Below are 14651 nucleotides of genomic sequence, written 5' to 3'. Positions count from 1 at the left end.
ACTAGACCACAAAGAGAGACAAAAGACAGACACTATCCTTTGTCATAGAATCACTGTGAGAAGTTGGCCTGATATATGATGTTTCCAATTCTGGAACCACCTTGTATCAGTCCAAACAATCCCTTATGGTGTCTGGTTGTAAGTCAACCTTATAGACAAGCTATCTTAATGGTAGCATAGACTAAGCAGCCTTAAAGGCTAAACTCAAGAGGTCGGGTTAAGCGAGCTGTTTTACCAATCACAATCCTGTAATATCAAATGAAAGGACACCACACAAGTATATATTATAAAAATATATGTATTTATTACTAAAATAATCCCTAGTTCTCTTTATGAGCAATGGGGCACAAGCGTTTAAATCAAAAGCACAGTATAACATATGAAAGTTGCACAATTATGGATGAGGGTGGGTGGCCACTCAAACCATATATTAAGAAAGTGGTATAAGAGATACCAATCGAACAGTGGTTAGGCCTAGGGCCTAGGGAATCACTAGGAGCAGTCGGGACAAGCAATGTTGACGTTGGGAAAAGCCCGCGGGATTCGGGTGCAGCGCTTAAAGCACACGCGTGCACCAATGCAAAGTCAATGGTGCGTAAAAGTTACACAGTTAGAGTTTAAGGATACTTCCGCTCAACCTAGAAGGATAAAACTTTAGACACAGACCCTAGAGGGGTGTGCCAGTGTGGGAACACTGGCGTTGCTGAGTTACCTCACCCACAGGAAGCGGGTGCATAGGGTCGAAGTGGTGTCGGGTTTCGTCACGCAGGTTGTTGGTGCTTGAAGCTGAAGATGCTGCAGGCGATGTGAAGGAGAAGTGTCCGGTGTGATCCAAGGGTGGATCAGAGTCGTAAAGTACCTGAAAGCAGAGGGGACAGAGTCTGGGTCACTCAGCAGTGACCAGGGTGGAACCAGGATGGAACCAGGCAATGTCGGGCGCAATCAGGTGCTTGTCAAGGAGCTTCTCTCCGCTGCCACGTGGGCTCTGGGGCATCAGCGACATTCAGAAGCGGGTCACGAGCTGTCCCACAAAGGTTCTCATCGTCGGCGCTGTCGGCTTCAAGATTGGAGCAAACAACACTTGGCAAGAGCAATCCACGCAGGACTGGAAGATTGCTTCTCACTCGGATCAGGAGGGTCAGAGCGGGTGCTCCTTTTCAGAGGAGTGGTTGCAAGTCTGGAGCAACCAGAATCACAAGTCGTATTTCAAGTTTCCTCAGCACAGGGGCCACAAGCCAGCGGGCAAGTGACCGGGCCAATGCGTTGAGCCAAAAGAAGCAGAAGGGCCCCACGCAGCACTCGTCGAGTGTAGAGGGGTGAGCTTCGGTGAAAAAGTGGCTCAGGGCTGGGGCTTCTCAAACCCTGTTGCACAGCTTCGAGGGTCACTCGTGGGCTGCACGGTCAGCGTCTCATGGTCTTTTCAAGATGGCGGGCCCCACGCTTCCGGTCTCCTCCATGGGTCTCAGCTCTGCAGGGACTGTGGATCGGGCTGGCAGAAGGCAGGCAAGCTTAATCTCGTTGATCTTTGTCGCTCGAGTTCTGGCGGGAACTGCAACAAAGCAGACATCGAGGTGCTGGATGGTGCCTGTTTGCACAGGGTGGTCACTCCTTGACCACAAGGGAGATTCTTCGGTCTTCTACGTCGAGTAGGATGTCGAAGGGTCCAGAGTTTCATTTCAAATGTTTCATCAGGATAATCTGAGTGCGTTGGCACTGCTCCCATTCTTATACCAATCTAGGGCGCTGGATTACCTGCTAGGTCCCCTCCTATGGGTGGGACCCAGGAAGGGGGTGGATACACCCCTTTCCCTTTGTCCAGGCTGCACTGGGACTGGGGCTGGTCTGCCCCAGAACCGGTTTGGCCGGATTATGCAAGGGGAAGCCTTGTGCTCCCCAGGCACTGTCTGGTTTCTTTCAAACCTCCCTGCTACAATCCACTATCTCCTGTCTGGGGTGGTGTGACACCTCCCTGTGACAGGAAATCCTTTGTCCAGGCCTCCTTGGCTGAGTTTCGGTCAGCTGCAGGAGGTCAGACTTGTGTCTGTGGCAGGAGCATCCATTTTGTGGATCTGAGCCTCTTTTAAAATCAACCGCGTTTTAGCAAAGTAACATGTCGTCTCCCTCTAGAGGGGTAGAATGCTTCCCCCGTCGCCAGGACTGGCGATGGGGTAGTATTCCAAATCGTATGACACCTTACACGACATGTTTTTATAAAGCCAAACCAAAGTTAACATATAACCACGAGGATTATAATGCACTTAATAGTATATGGTATGGCATTATCCCGGAACAGCTTAGGGAATTGGTCCCGACAGCTGCAGACAGGCTCAGCTCATGCTAGAGCACCATCTCACATAAAACCACGCACTCTGCCTCCAGGATTGTTAAGTCCTGCCATAGGAGTGGCTTATAGGTTTATATGTGTCCAGATAGGTTTAGATATAGGCATACTATATCTAAGCAAGGGGTGATTAGACCAGCTTGCTCCAGCTGAGTGATCAGCCAGTTGTGTCAATTTTGGATAGCCAGCCAGGGGTGGCAAAAGATATGCTGCAGCCCCTGGTAGGCCTTGGATGCACCTATGCCCTGGGCACCTATAGTGCTCTGTACAGGGGCTGATAAGGTGACCCAAGCCAATTTAGTTATGCACCTAGGGTACATGGAATCCATTTTACAGAGAGAGCAGATAGCCTGGTGCCCTGATTAGCAGGGAACCAGGCCAACTAAGTCGAAAACCAGCTAAACACAAGGCAAAAAATCTGGGGTAACCATAGTCAGGTAGCCACCTTCCTACACACCCCCTCCCCCCCCAAACGAAAGGAGATAAGGCTATCCTTGTCCAGGTAAGCCTATATTGCCTGAGTGGCCATATAAGGAAGTACCTGCACTAGCATGGGTACCCCCTGTCTCATGGTCCACTAAGCAGTCCCTCACCCTTGGGGTGTTAGAGGGTCTCCACAATAGGGAATCACTACCTTGGGTGTGTTTATGCAAAGTTAAAGGCTGGTTTGGATATGGAGTATTGAAGTGAGGCTCCACTAATTTAGGGCTCAGCTTCCTCCAATTATCTTCCACCATGTGTGCCTTTCTTTCTTCAACTGAGTTGCACTGTGCTCTCAGGGTCAACCTCTGGCTATCTAAAGCGGGAGGCTGGGTCCCTTGTTTTGGTTTACTGGAGGGACAGTTCAGGTTTGGGCCCTTTGGGTCCCAGGTTTGGCTGTGCCCAACAGAATCCATCTGTGGGAGGTCCCTAACTTCTTTTAAGGGGGCTCCCTCAGGAGTTTTTAAAGTTTTCACCTTACTAGGGCTACTAATTTTGGTGCCCCTAATCTGTTGATGGGGGTGCTTTATTTGACAGGGGGCCCTCTGGGTCTCACTGTCCTTGTCCTCTGCAGTCCTGGGCTGACTAAGGCAAGGTAGAGAGTGGCAGGTTACCTGCTCCAGACTGGGTCCCACCTGAGAAGGGTCCACTGCCATCAGAGGCTCTGTCAGGCCAGGCCTAACAACCCCTGGGGCAGTTCCTTCATCAGGGGTAAGATCAGTTCCCTGAAGAGGCTGATCCTGTCCTAATGTCTGGTGAGGGGGAGATTTCTCTTCCTCCTCCATGCTCTCAGTTTGGGTGGAGTGATCCATCATTTCAGGCTTCACAACACACATATCTGTTTGAGTTTGGGCTGTGGCCATCACAGCCCCACCAACCTTTTCAGGAGGAGACTCAGTTTGGGTTTCTGCTGTTATCATAACAGCTTTGCTATTCTGTTTAGGAAGAGCTTCTGCTAAAGATGGGGCTGAGTCTTGCACAGCCCTACCAACCTTTTCAGGCAGGACATCTTGGGTTGGGGCTGTAGCCATTACAGCCCCCTAACCTTTCCATTGGCATTTACCATTCTAGAATGGGTTTCCTATTCAACCTCAGCCCAGGCTGAGATTTCCAAATCATTACCTAGTAGACAGTCTACAGGCAAGTTTGGTGACACTGCCACTCTCTTTGGGCCAGTGACACCTCCCCAGCTGAGACTTACTACTGCCATGGGATGATTGGTTTGTATTCCATCAATGTTTGTTACCTGGTATGTGGCACCAGGTAAAAGTTGCTTAGAGGGGACTATACAGTCAGCCACCATGGTGATGCTAGCTCCTGTGTCTCTAAAGGCTTCAACCTTCAAACCATTGATGATGGATTCTTGTCTATATTTGCTCAAGGTATTTGGGCAATCAGAGAAGTTGGCAAACCCCATGCCAGTCTCATAAACAAGATCATTTGGTGATGGGGACCTGGATAGGCCAGGGTCCACCTGTGCTCCAAAAGTAAACCCACCCAGATTCCTGGGTGTGCCCCCACTTCCTGGGGGATTACTGCTGACAGTAATCGGAGGTGCTGGAGCTGGCTTTAGAGGTATATTCTCTTTATTGCCATTCTTTGGACAACAGCTGTCTGATTTCCAATGGCCAGTCTTTTTACAGACATAACAGTATGGCTTTTTCTGGGTAGATGAAGTGTCTTGGGACCCACCCCATCCTTGGAGTTTTGGGGCCCTGGGGAAGTCTTTTCTTTACTTTTATCCCCACCCTTATCTTGAGGCTTGTTAGACTCCTTCTACTGGTTATTGTCCTGATTCTTAGGCCTAATCCTGGTTCTGACCCATTTATCTGCCCTCTTTCCCAATTCTTGGGGAGAGGTCAAATCTGAGTCCACCAGGTGCTGGTGTAAGAGCTGGTTCTGACAATTACTTAGGATCTGCTCCCTCATAATCAAATTATACAATCCTGTGAAGTCCTGTACTTTGCTGCTATGTAGCCAACCCTCCAGAGCCTTAGTAGCACAATCTACAACATCAGTCCAGTCCTGTGTCTGTGTCTTCTGGGTGTCTCTGAACTTTAACCTGTATTGTTCAGTGGTTAAGCCAAACCCATCTATTAGAGCACTCTTCAGGACTTTGTAGTTTTTAGCATCCTCATGTCTGACAGTGAGGAGCTTATCTCTCCCTTTCTCTGAAAAGGAGTACCATAAGATTGCTGCCCACTGTTCCTCAGGAACCTGCTGTACCATACAGGCTCTCTCAAGAGCAGTTATCCACTTGTGGATGTCATCCCCTTCTGTGTAGGGGGGCACAATCTTTGTCAGGTTTCTAATATTATAGGACCTGTCTTTTTCTCTAGGAATATTGTTGCTGCCACCAGTGGCATCTAAGCCACACATTTTCTGTTCCCTTGCTAAAGCAAGTGGCTAACTCTTCCCTCTCTATCTGGAGTTCTACAGCTCTCATCCTGGCCTTATGCTCTCTTCTCTGGGGGGAAGTCATTCCCCTTTGAGAGTTTCTGGAGACACTAGAAATGTGAGAATCCAGTGAGGGAGATCTCACCCTTCTATTGCCTGGAACAGTTCTGCTTTGTACTCTGGGGAGGTGCTGACCCTCTCCATTTCCAAGTAGGTCCAAGTTGGTTTGGCTAAGCCTCCCCACATGTACCTGGATATCCCCTTGATCTGAATCTTCATCATTATTCGGTTCAGGGTCCACCTCATTCTCTGGGGTGCTATTCTCATTCTCTTGGGGTTTCACTCTGTCTCCTGATCTTAAGGGGGCTGTGCTAGCTTGCTCAAGGTCATCCTTCTCCAGGATGGCTATCAGGATAGGAATGGTAGGGTTGTGACCCTTTTTCAGCCCCCTTACAGTACACAAGGTACTCAGGTCTCTGTGGCTGAGGGTGTCATATCTGGAAGTTGCCTTGGTAAGGTCAACTGTCACAGGCTGAGAGCCAGAGGCTACACCTGTGTCAGACATGACTGCTAGTGAGGTGTAAGTGGTGCACTTACCTACACTAAGTGTTTTCCTACTGTACCTTGCTAGTGAGTTGTAGTCAGGGTGTGCTAATCCCTTTAATCTACAACTACTAAGTTCAGTAGAACTTAAATATGCTAAGCTTTTGTTTATATGTACCTAAGGTACTTGATGTGATCTTTCAATTTGATAAAAAGATTGCAATGGCAAAACAACAGCAAGCTCAAATCCGCACCGCTGCACACCAATGTGAGAAGTTGGCCTGATATATGATGTTTCCAATTCTGGAACCACCTTGTATCAGTCCAAACAATCCCTTATGGAGTCTGGTTGTAAGTCAACCTTATAGACAAGCTATCCTAATGGTAGCATAGACTAAGCAGCCTTAAAGGCTAAACTCAAGAGGTCGTGTTAAGTGAGCTGTTTTACCAATCACAATCCTGTAATATCAAATGAAAGGACACCACACAAGTATATATTATAAAAATATATGTGTTTATTACTAAAATAATCCCCAGTACTCTTTATGAGCAATGGGGCACAAGCGTTTAAATCAAAAGCACAGTATAACATATGAAAGTTGCACAATTATGGATGAGGGCGGGTGGCCACTCAAACCATATATTAAGGAAGTGGTATAAGAGATACCAATCGAACAGTGGTTAGGCCTACGGCCTAGGGAATCGCTGGGAGCAGTCGGGACAAGCAATGTTGAAGTCGGGAAAATCCCGCGAGATTCGGGTGCAGCGCTTAAAGCACACGCATGCACCAATGCAAAGTCAATGGTGCGTAAAAGTTACACAGTTAGAGTTTAAGGATACTTCCACTCAACCTAGAAGGAGAAAACTTTAGACACAGACCCTAGAGGTGTGTACCAGTGTGGGAACACCGGCGTGGCTGAGTTACCTCACCCACAGGAAGCGAATGCATAGGGTCGAAGTGGCGTCGGGTTTCGTCACGCAGGTTGTTGGTGCTTGAAGCTAAAGATGCTGCAGGCGATGTGAAGGAGAAGTGTCCGGTGTGATCCAAGGATGGATCAGAGTCGTAAAGTACCTGAAAGCAGAGGGGACAGAGTCTGGGTCACTCAGCAGTGACCAGGGTGGAACCAGGACGGAACCAGGCAATGTCAGGCACAATCAGGTGGTTGCTGAGGAGCTTCTCTCTGCTGCCACGTGGGCTCTGGGGCATCTGCGATGTCCAGGAGCAGGTCACTAGCTGTCCCACAAAGGTTCTCACCGTTGGCGCTGTCGGCTTTAAGATTGGAGCAAACAACACTTGGCAAGAGCAATCCACACAGGACTGGAAGATTGCTTCTCACTCGGACCAGGAGGGTCAGAGCGGGTGCTACTTTTCAGAGGAGCGGGTGCAAGTCTGTAGCAACCAGAATCACAAGTCGTATTTCAAGTTTCATCGGCACAGGGGCCACAAGCCAGCGGGCAAGTGACCGGGCCAATGCTTTGAGACAAAAGAAGCAGAAGGGCCACACGCAGCACTCGTCAAGTGTAGAGGGGTGAGCTTTGGGGCAAAAGTGGCTCAGGGTTGGGGCTTCTAAAACCCCGTTAAACAGCTTCGAGGGTCACTCGTGGGCTGCACGTTCAGCGTCTCGTGGTCTTTTCAAGATGGGGGCCCCACACTTCTGGTCACCTCCACGGGTCTCGGCTCTGCAGGGACTGTGGATCGGGCTGGCAGAAGGCAGGCAAGCTTGATATCGTTGATCTCTGTTGCTCGAGTTCCGGCGGGAACTGCAACAAAGCAGACATCGAGGTGCTGGATGGTGCCTGTTTGCACAGGGTGGTCACTCCTTGACCACAAGGGAGATTCTTCAGTCTTCTACGTCGAGTAGGATGTCTAAGGGTCCAGAGTTTTGTTTCAAATGTTTCATCAGGATAATCTGAGTGCGTTGGTCCTGCTCCCATTCTTATACCAATCTAGGGGGCTGGATTACCTGCTAGGTCCCCTCCTATGGGTGGGGCCCAGGAAGGGGGTGGATACACCCCTTTCCCTTTGTCCAGGCCACACTGGGACTGGGGCTGGTCTGCCCCAGAACCGGTTTGGCCGGATTATGCAAGGGGAAGCCTTGTGCTCCCCAGGCACTGTCTGGTTTCTTTCAAACCTCCCTGCTACAATTCACTATCTCCTGTCTGGGGTGGTGTGACACCTCCCTGTGACAGGAAATCCTTTGTCCAGGCCTCCTTGGCTGAGTTTCGGTCGGCTGCAGGAGGTCAGACTTGTGTCTGTGGCAGGAGCATCCTTTTTGTGGATCTGAGGCTCTTTTAAAATCAACCGCGTTTTAGCAAAGTAACATGTCGTCTCCCTACAGAGGGGTGGAATGCTACCCCCGTCACCAGGACTGGCGAGGGGGTAGTATTCCAAATCGTATGACACCTTACACAACATGTTTTGATAAAGCCAAACCAAAGTTAACATATAACCGCGAGGATTATAATGCACTTAATAGTATATGGTATGGCATTATCCCGGAACAGCTTAGGGAATATGTCCCAACAGCTGCAGACAGGCTCAGCTCATGCTAGAGCACCATCTCACATAAAACCACGCACTCTGCCTCCAGGATTGTTAAGGCCTGCCATAGGAGTGGCTTATAGGTTTAAATGTGTCCAGATAGGTTTAGATATAGGCATACTATATCTAAGCAAGGGGTGATTACACCAGCTTGCCCCAGCTGAGTGATCAGCCAGTTGTGTAAATTTTGGATAGCCAGCCAGGGGTGGCAAAAGATATGCTGCAGCCCCTGGTAGGCATTGGATGCACCCATGCCCTGGGCACCTATAGTGCTCTGTACAGGGGCAGATAAGAGGACCCAAGCCAATTTAGTTATGCACCTAGGGTACATGGAATCAATTTTACAGAGAGAGCAGATAGCCAGGAGCCCTGATTAGCAGGGAACCAGGCCAACTAAGTCGAAAACCAGCTAAACACAAGGCAAAAAATCTGGGGTAACCATAGTCAGGTAGCCACCTTCCTACAATCACACATCAGGGTTAACACTAATTCCTAGCTTTTCCTAGATATGGTAAATATTTCATATCAAAAGGATAGACTGTTTCCCTTGATTGTGTACAATGAGGCGTCAACGCGTTTCAATGGTTTATATATGATAGTCCATCTTTATCAAGACAGTTATATATGTCTCTCCTTTTACGGGCACTGGTTGGTTGCCACTTTCGTTTGGTTCCTGTAGACAGATACAATTAAATAATTGTTTTTAGAAAACAGGGCAATCTACAACTGTCCCATACTAAACATTTCCAAATAGACATATTTATACAAACTTATTCCGACTGCGCATTCATCTGGGTGCAAACTACTCGTTAACTAAAAACATTCTTAAGGGATCTTATCTCCTTTTCTAGTTTATACAGTTTTGTCACAACCACTTATAATTCTATCATTCTGATACAAGGGCTGTACCACATCTTTCATGTACATGCCTCCCACTGTTTGATCCCAATAGTGCATATGTACATCTTCTATCTAACAAAATCGAAGAGAGCAGAAAAGACAAGTTTGATGATAAAGAAAGGAAGAGGCCTGCCTTCGCTCTTGGATACAATCTTTCAGCTTATACTAGAACATATTTTAAGAGGAACTACAATTCAAAAATAGGTTACCTTCTCTTATGTTAATCATTCCTCTCATCAGTATCCACAATCTTTTAATTCTTGTGACCATGACCTACAGGTTCCTAGGAGTAAGTTAAATTTCAGTATTATTTTCTTCCTTTTTAAAGTGGGCTAAGCACCGTTCTGTAATCAAACTAAAAATCATTACCTTAGCTGTGCAGACACCTCGTATATGTATTGTTGATGTCTCACCAGGGGCGTAGGAGACACTTAAATTCTGGGGGGGACAGGGACAACCTTTTGGACTTTCCAGTAACCTTTTACAAATCGGCCATTGTCTGAGAGCCGTACGCTGTGTTAAAAACATACAATTGCATAGTTTTCTAGTGTAACATTGATAATGGCAGGCATGTAATCACAGTTTGCAAATATGCTTTAATTGTTATTTACATTCATAAAGTAATTAGACCAAATGTGAAAAAACATGTTTTTGAATCTTACACCATCATGCATCAAGCAAACAAGAAGGGGAAGAAAAATAGGAAAAATAAACTGAATGTTCTTTGCGACATTCCTATTCTCAAAATGCAATTGGACTAATATTGAAGTGTACTGGAGACAGGCTGCATGCACACAGAGCTGTAAGAGCAGATAAATGTCCACTTTCTAAAAGTGGCATATCTTAAATAGTAATGTGCAATCCATCCTTAACAGTAAAAAGGATTTATCATTGCCATTCTAAAGTTATAAAACATGCATCTACTACTCCTTTCTAACCAGGAATTCCACCTTAAAAGAGTGTATTAAGGAATTCCCAATGTCAATCTATGAGAAGAATAGGCCTCCCATTAGTGTAAAATGAATGTAGATGTTTTTCACGACAATGACATGCAAAACATAAAAGTACATGTCCTACCTTTTAGCAACATAGCACCCTCCTCCATGGGCTACATAGGGCCTACCTTAGGGGTGACGTATGTATAATAAAAGGAAGTTTAAGGCTTGGCAAGGGGATTTTAATACCAAGTCAACCTGGCAGTAAAACTACACACACGGGTTCTGCAGTGGCAGGCCTGAGACATGTTTAAAGGGCTACTTGTGTGGGTGACACAATCAGTACTGCAGACCCACTAGTAGCATTTAATTTACAGGCCCTTGGTATATGGTGTAACATTGTACAAGGTATTTATGAGTAAATACAAAAGACCAATCGTGTATATTATAGGCATGAGCGAATTTTGCGGATCTCGCGTTCGCGAATTTTGCGGATTTGCGGATTCGCAATCCGCAAAATCCGCGAATTCCCGCGAATTTGCGGATTTTTTTTTTTTTGTGTTCGCCCGTGTTTCTGCCAGTTCGCGAGGGTTTTGTACACTTTCGCAAATTACGAACTTACCTGTCGGGTCGCAAGTTTCGCGAACTTGTTGTTTCTACGTGTCCAGCCTGTTTGGGACACTCTTCTTCATCACTGCCACTCTCTGTCACCACTGCCACTCTCTGACTACTCATGCCACCCTCTGGCCCACCCATGCCACCCTCTGTTTCATCACCACACCCTCTGGTTGTCCAGTGTACATTATTTTCGGCAAAGCAAAGCACACCTTCCCTGCCTCAAGTGACCTGAATTAATTTGGGGCTGATTAATGTGTCACAGAATATTTTTTTAGCTGGCACCTGCTTCCTTAGTGCGCCCTGATTAGTGATCTTTTGCACTTGCTAAGTGCTTTCATTGTTGCAAAATTAGTTACAACACCTGCCCTGCCCCAACTGACAATAATGAATTAGGGGCTGATTAATGGATTTTAACTTCCAGCCTGGCTCCTGCTTGTCTCCCTTAGCTGTAATTCAGGACCTTTGTGGCATATGTGTAACTATTCTGAGGTTCAGAGCAGGGTCACATAATAGTTTCAACTGGCAACTGAACTCTGGAGGGGCCCCTCAGGAAGCACTACAGGAAATGGCTACTAATGATGAGGCTGAACTTTTGAACCTGGTAAGTAGTTACTTTCAGTTTTGCTAGGATCGTATTTCTGCAATTTTGCACTTATTCGCGGGGCGCGAACTCACGCGAACTCACGCGAACAGTGCGAGCAGTGCGAGCAAAATCCGCTGCTCGCGGATTTGCGGATTTTGCAGGAGATTCGCAAATCTCGCGGATTGCGGATTTCCCGAAAATCCGCAAAATCCGCGAGCGGAACGGATTTTCCGCCCACCCCTAACACCAATGTTCACATTTTTAAGGGAGAAGCACATGCACTTTAGCACTGGTGAGCAGAGGTAAACTCCTCAGAGTCCTAAGGCCAACAAAATTAATCACAGAAAAGGAGGTAAGCAGGAAAAACAGTTTGGGGGAAGTTCATCCTAAGCCTGACAGGTCTAACAGTGTGGTGTAGGATTCTGTGTGTCTGTTGGAGTATTGAAGTCAGTCGGATCCTTTTTGGAAGTCCCAGGTTTAGCAGGGCACTAGAAGGAGAGCAAGAATAGTTTCTCAAACACTGTAAGTTTATCGCCTGCATTCCTGAGGCTGGAGGTTGGAGAAACCCTCAATTCTTCGCAAAATGTACAACGCAATACAAAAATATTTGTTGTCTAATCTGTAAGAAGCACTATTGCAGCTGGATGACATAAGTGTAGAGTGCACTCAAATCACATTATCTTGCATAGGAATATAAGACACCCTATAAGATAAATTTGCAATAAGAATTATCCTTGTCTGGGATGTAACAAAAATTAGATTTACAGTGTTTGTGTGGAAGAGAAATGCTTACCAATGTAAAACAGCCTGCCGTGAGAGACACAAATGAGATTTTCACAGAAGATAGATATAGTTAGATATGCAGAATGAATTGTGTGGCAAAGCTCAGATATGATGTGTCAGTGATGAACACCAGAAACAATGTTTGTTTGTGAAACTTACACATGAATACAGTGGGTGGAAGGTCCCAAATGAGAAGTGAGTGGGATGCAATAAAGCACAAAAACGTTTTTATATGAGAGGCTCACAAAAACTATAACAATGACCAAACTAGCAAATATGCCTCATGCTAGGATTTTTCAAGCCAACATATTGAGCATTTAATTGATACAATAATTGAAGGTGTGGAGGCCTTGCTCAAGACTATGATGATTTATTTACAAATAATTGCTACCAAGAAAAAAGGTCAGATGGACAGGGTAACTTGGATATGGATGGGAATGCTCCTGAAGATTAGGCAAACTCCGCATCTGAGCACATCCAGGAGGAGTCTGGGGGCCCCTTACTGGAGAACTGTAGTCCCCCAGGGAATAGTTCTAGTGACACAGAGGGAGGCCCTAGGGGTATGACCCCCGTTATTCCTACTGGGAGGGTACAACAGGTTCAGGGGAAATCCAGGTCCTCCTCAGCTAATTCAGCCTCCTCTGCCACTTCAATAGGGACTTCCATCTCTGGCAGGAAGTGGGAACTGTTTTAGAAAGGAAATACCACCTGCTCAAACTTTAGTGAGCCAAGCTCAGAATCAAGAAGGAGTTGCCCCTAGATAAGGACCCCCTAGAAGTGCAGTGGGCTAGGAAGAATATTGGGGCATATTATCAAGGGGGTTTATCTCCGCTTTTTTGGCTTTAAAAGCCAAGAAAGCGGAGATAAAATTATCTCCCTATTACCTAGCTGCCGCTAACACCAGTTAGCGACAGCTAGTAGGAGATAGCGACCATCTTGGGCCCCACTTTGCATGTCAGTGATATTTATCACTAATGAGATGCAAAGTGGGCGTGCCAAGATGTTAGAGACTGAAAACAGTCGCTAACATCACTATCTCCTATTACCAACTTTTGGAGATATTCGCGCTAAGCGGGAATATCTCCAAAAGCTAACTCCTGCCCTGAGCAGTTCTTAGCCATGTTATCCAATGGGAGGTGGATAACATGGCTAAGAGCATTAGCTCGCTAATGCATGAATATCGCGGACTTTTCAGCGATATTCATGCTTTGCGGCGATTTTTACCGCATTTGCGTTAAACCTTGGTAATACCAAGGTTTATTTGCGGTAAAAATCGCCGCAGCGCTGCGGTAAATTTTTGTCTCTAACCAAGCAATAGCGATAATTATCGCTATTGCTTGGTAATATGCCCCTTAGTATTATAATCCCATGGTGGCAGGACCAGTGAACCTAGAGTAAGGGAAGATCCCTTCGACACTTGGACTGGAGCAGTATAGTCCCTTCTTACCAGGAGGGTGATGACATTCAATGGGTTACTGCTTTAGAGAGGGCCTGTAAAGTTCAGAAGATTCCTCAGGGGCAGTGGGCAGCTATCCTTTGGCTCTCCTTTGCAAACAAAGGTAGAGAAAAACTCTTGACTGTAAATGGAGAAAATGCAGCTTTTCAAGACAAGTGGAGTGCCCCTTAGGTCACCTACTTAGTTGACCTAGGTACTCCAAGAAGTCCCCACAGGGTGCATCATGTGAATCCCCTGAAAACGTTTATTGATAAGGCTTACATGAGGATGCTCATGGCCTCTGATTAGGGTCAGGAGGAAGAAAGTGACCCTCTCCCTGATCTTTTCTCTCAGGACCCTGTTGATGGATCAGTTGAAGGAGTAGTCTTGGCAGACAGACTCACTGATCAACAGCAAGCTGATTACAGACATGTTCTTAATCAGTTGCCTGGTCTCTTTCTCTGACACCCAGTCAAACCACATGTGTAGCCATGAAGTGGAGACAGGTGACAGTCTGCCTCTGAAGAGCACCATTTAAAGACAGCCTGACCATGTCAGAGATTGCATCAGAAAAGAATACCAAAAGATGCTGGAGTTGGAGGGGCTCATTGGGCCTTCATATAGCCCTTAGGCTAGCCCTGATGCCATTGTACTAAAAGCTCATATCCAGGATGATAAGAGATAGATTAGGTTTTGTGTTGACTATAGAGGTCTCAATGAAGTCACTAGGACTGATGCCTACCCAATTCCCGGGACAGATGAACTGATTGATACTTTGGACTATGCCAAATGTGTCAGTACATTTGACCTTACTGCTGGTTGTTGGCAAAACAGACTTTATGAGGATGCCAAATCAAAAATAGCATTTTCAAACCCCAGTGGGCATTATGAATTTATTGTGATGCCTTTTGCTTTGAAAAATGAACCTGACGCATTTCAGAGGCTGGTGAATAAAGTCTTAACAGGACTGGAAATCTATAGTGCAGCATATCTAGATGATATATCTGTCTTTAGCTCCACCTGGGAAGATCACCTGGTCTACCTCAGAAATGTACTTGAGGCTACTCGAGGCCCTGCAGAAGGTAGGCTTCACT

The sequence above is a fragment of the Lissotriton vulgaris genome, chromosome 9 (assembly GCF_964263255.1).
Source record: "Lissotriton vulgaris chromosome 9, aLisVul1.2, whole genome shotgun sequence".
NCBI classification, from domain to species: domain Eukaryota; kingdom Metazoa; phylum Chordata; class Amphibia; order Caudata; family Salamandridae; genus Lissotriton; species Lissotriton vulgaris.
This window is presented reverse-complemented; position numbering follows the sequence as displayed.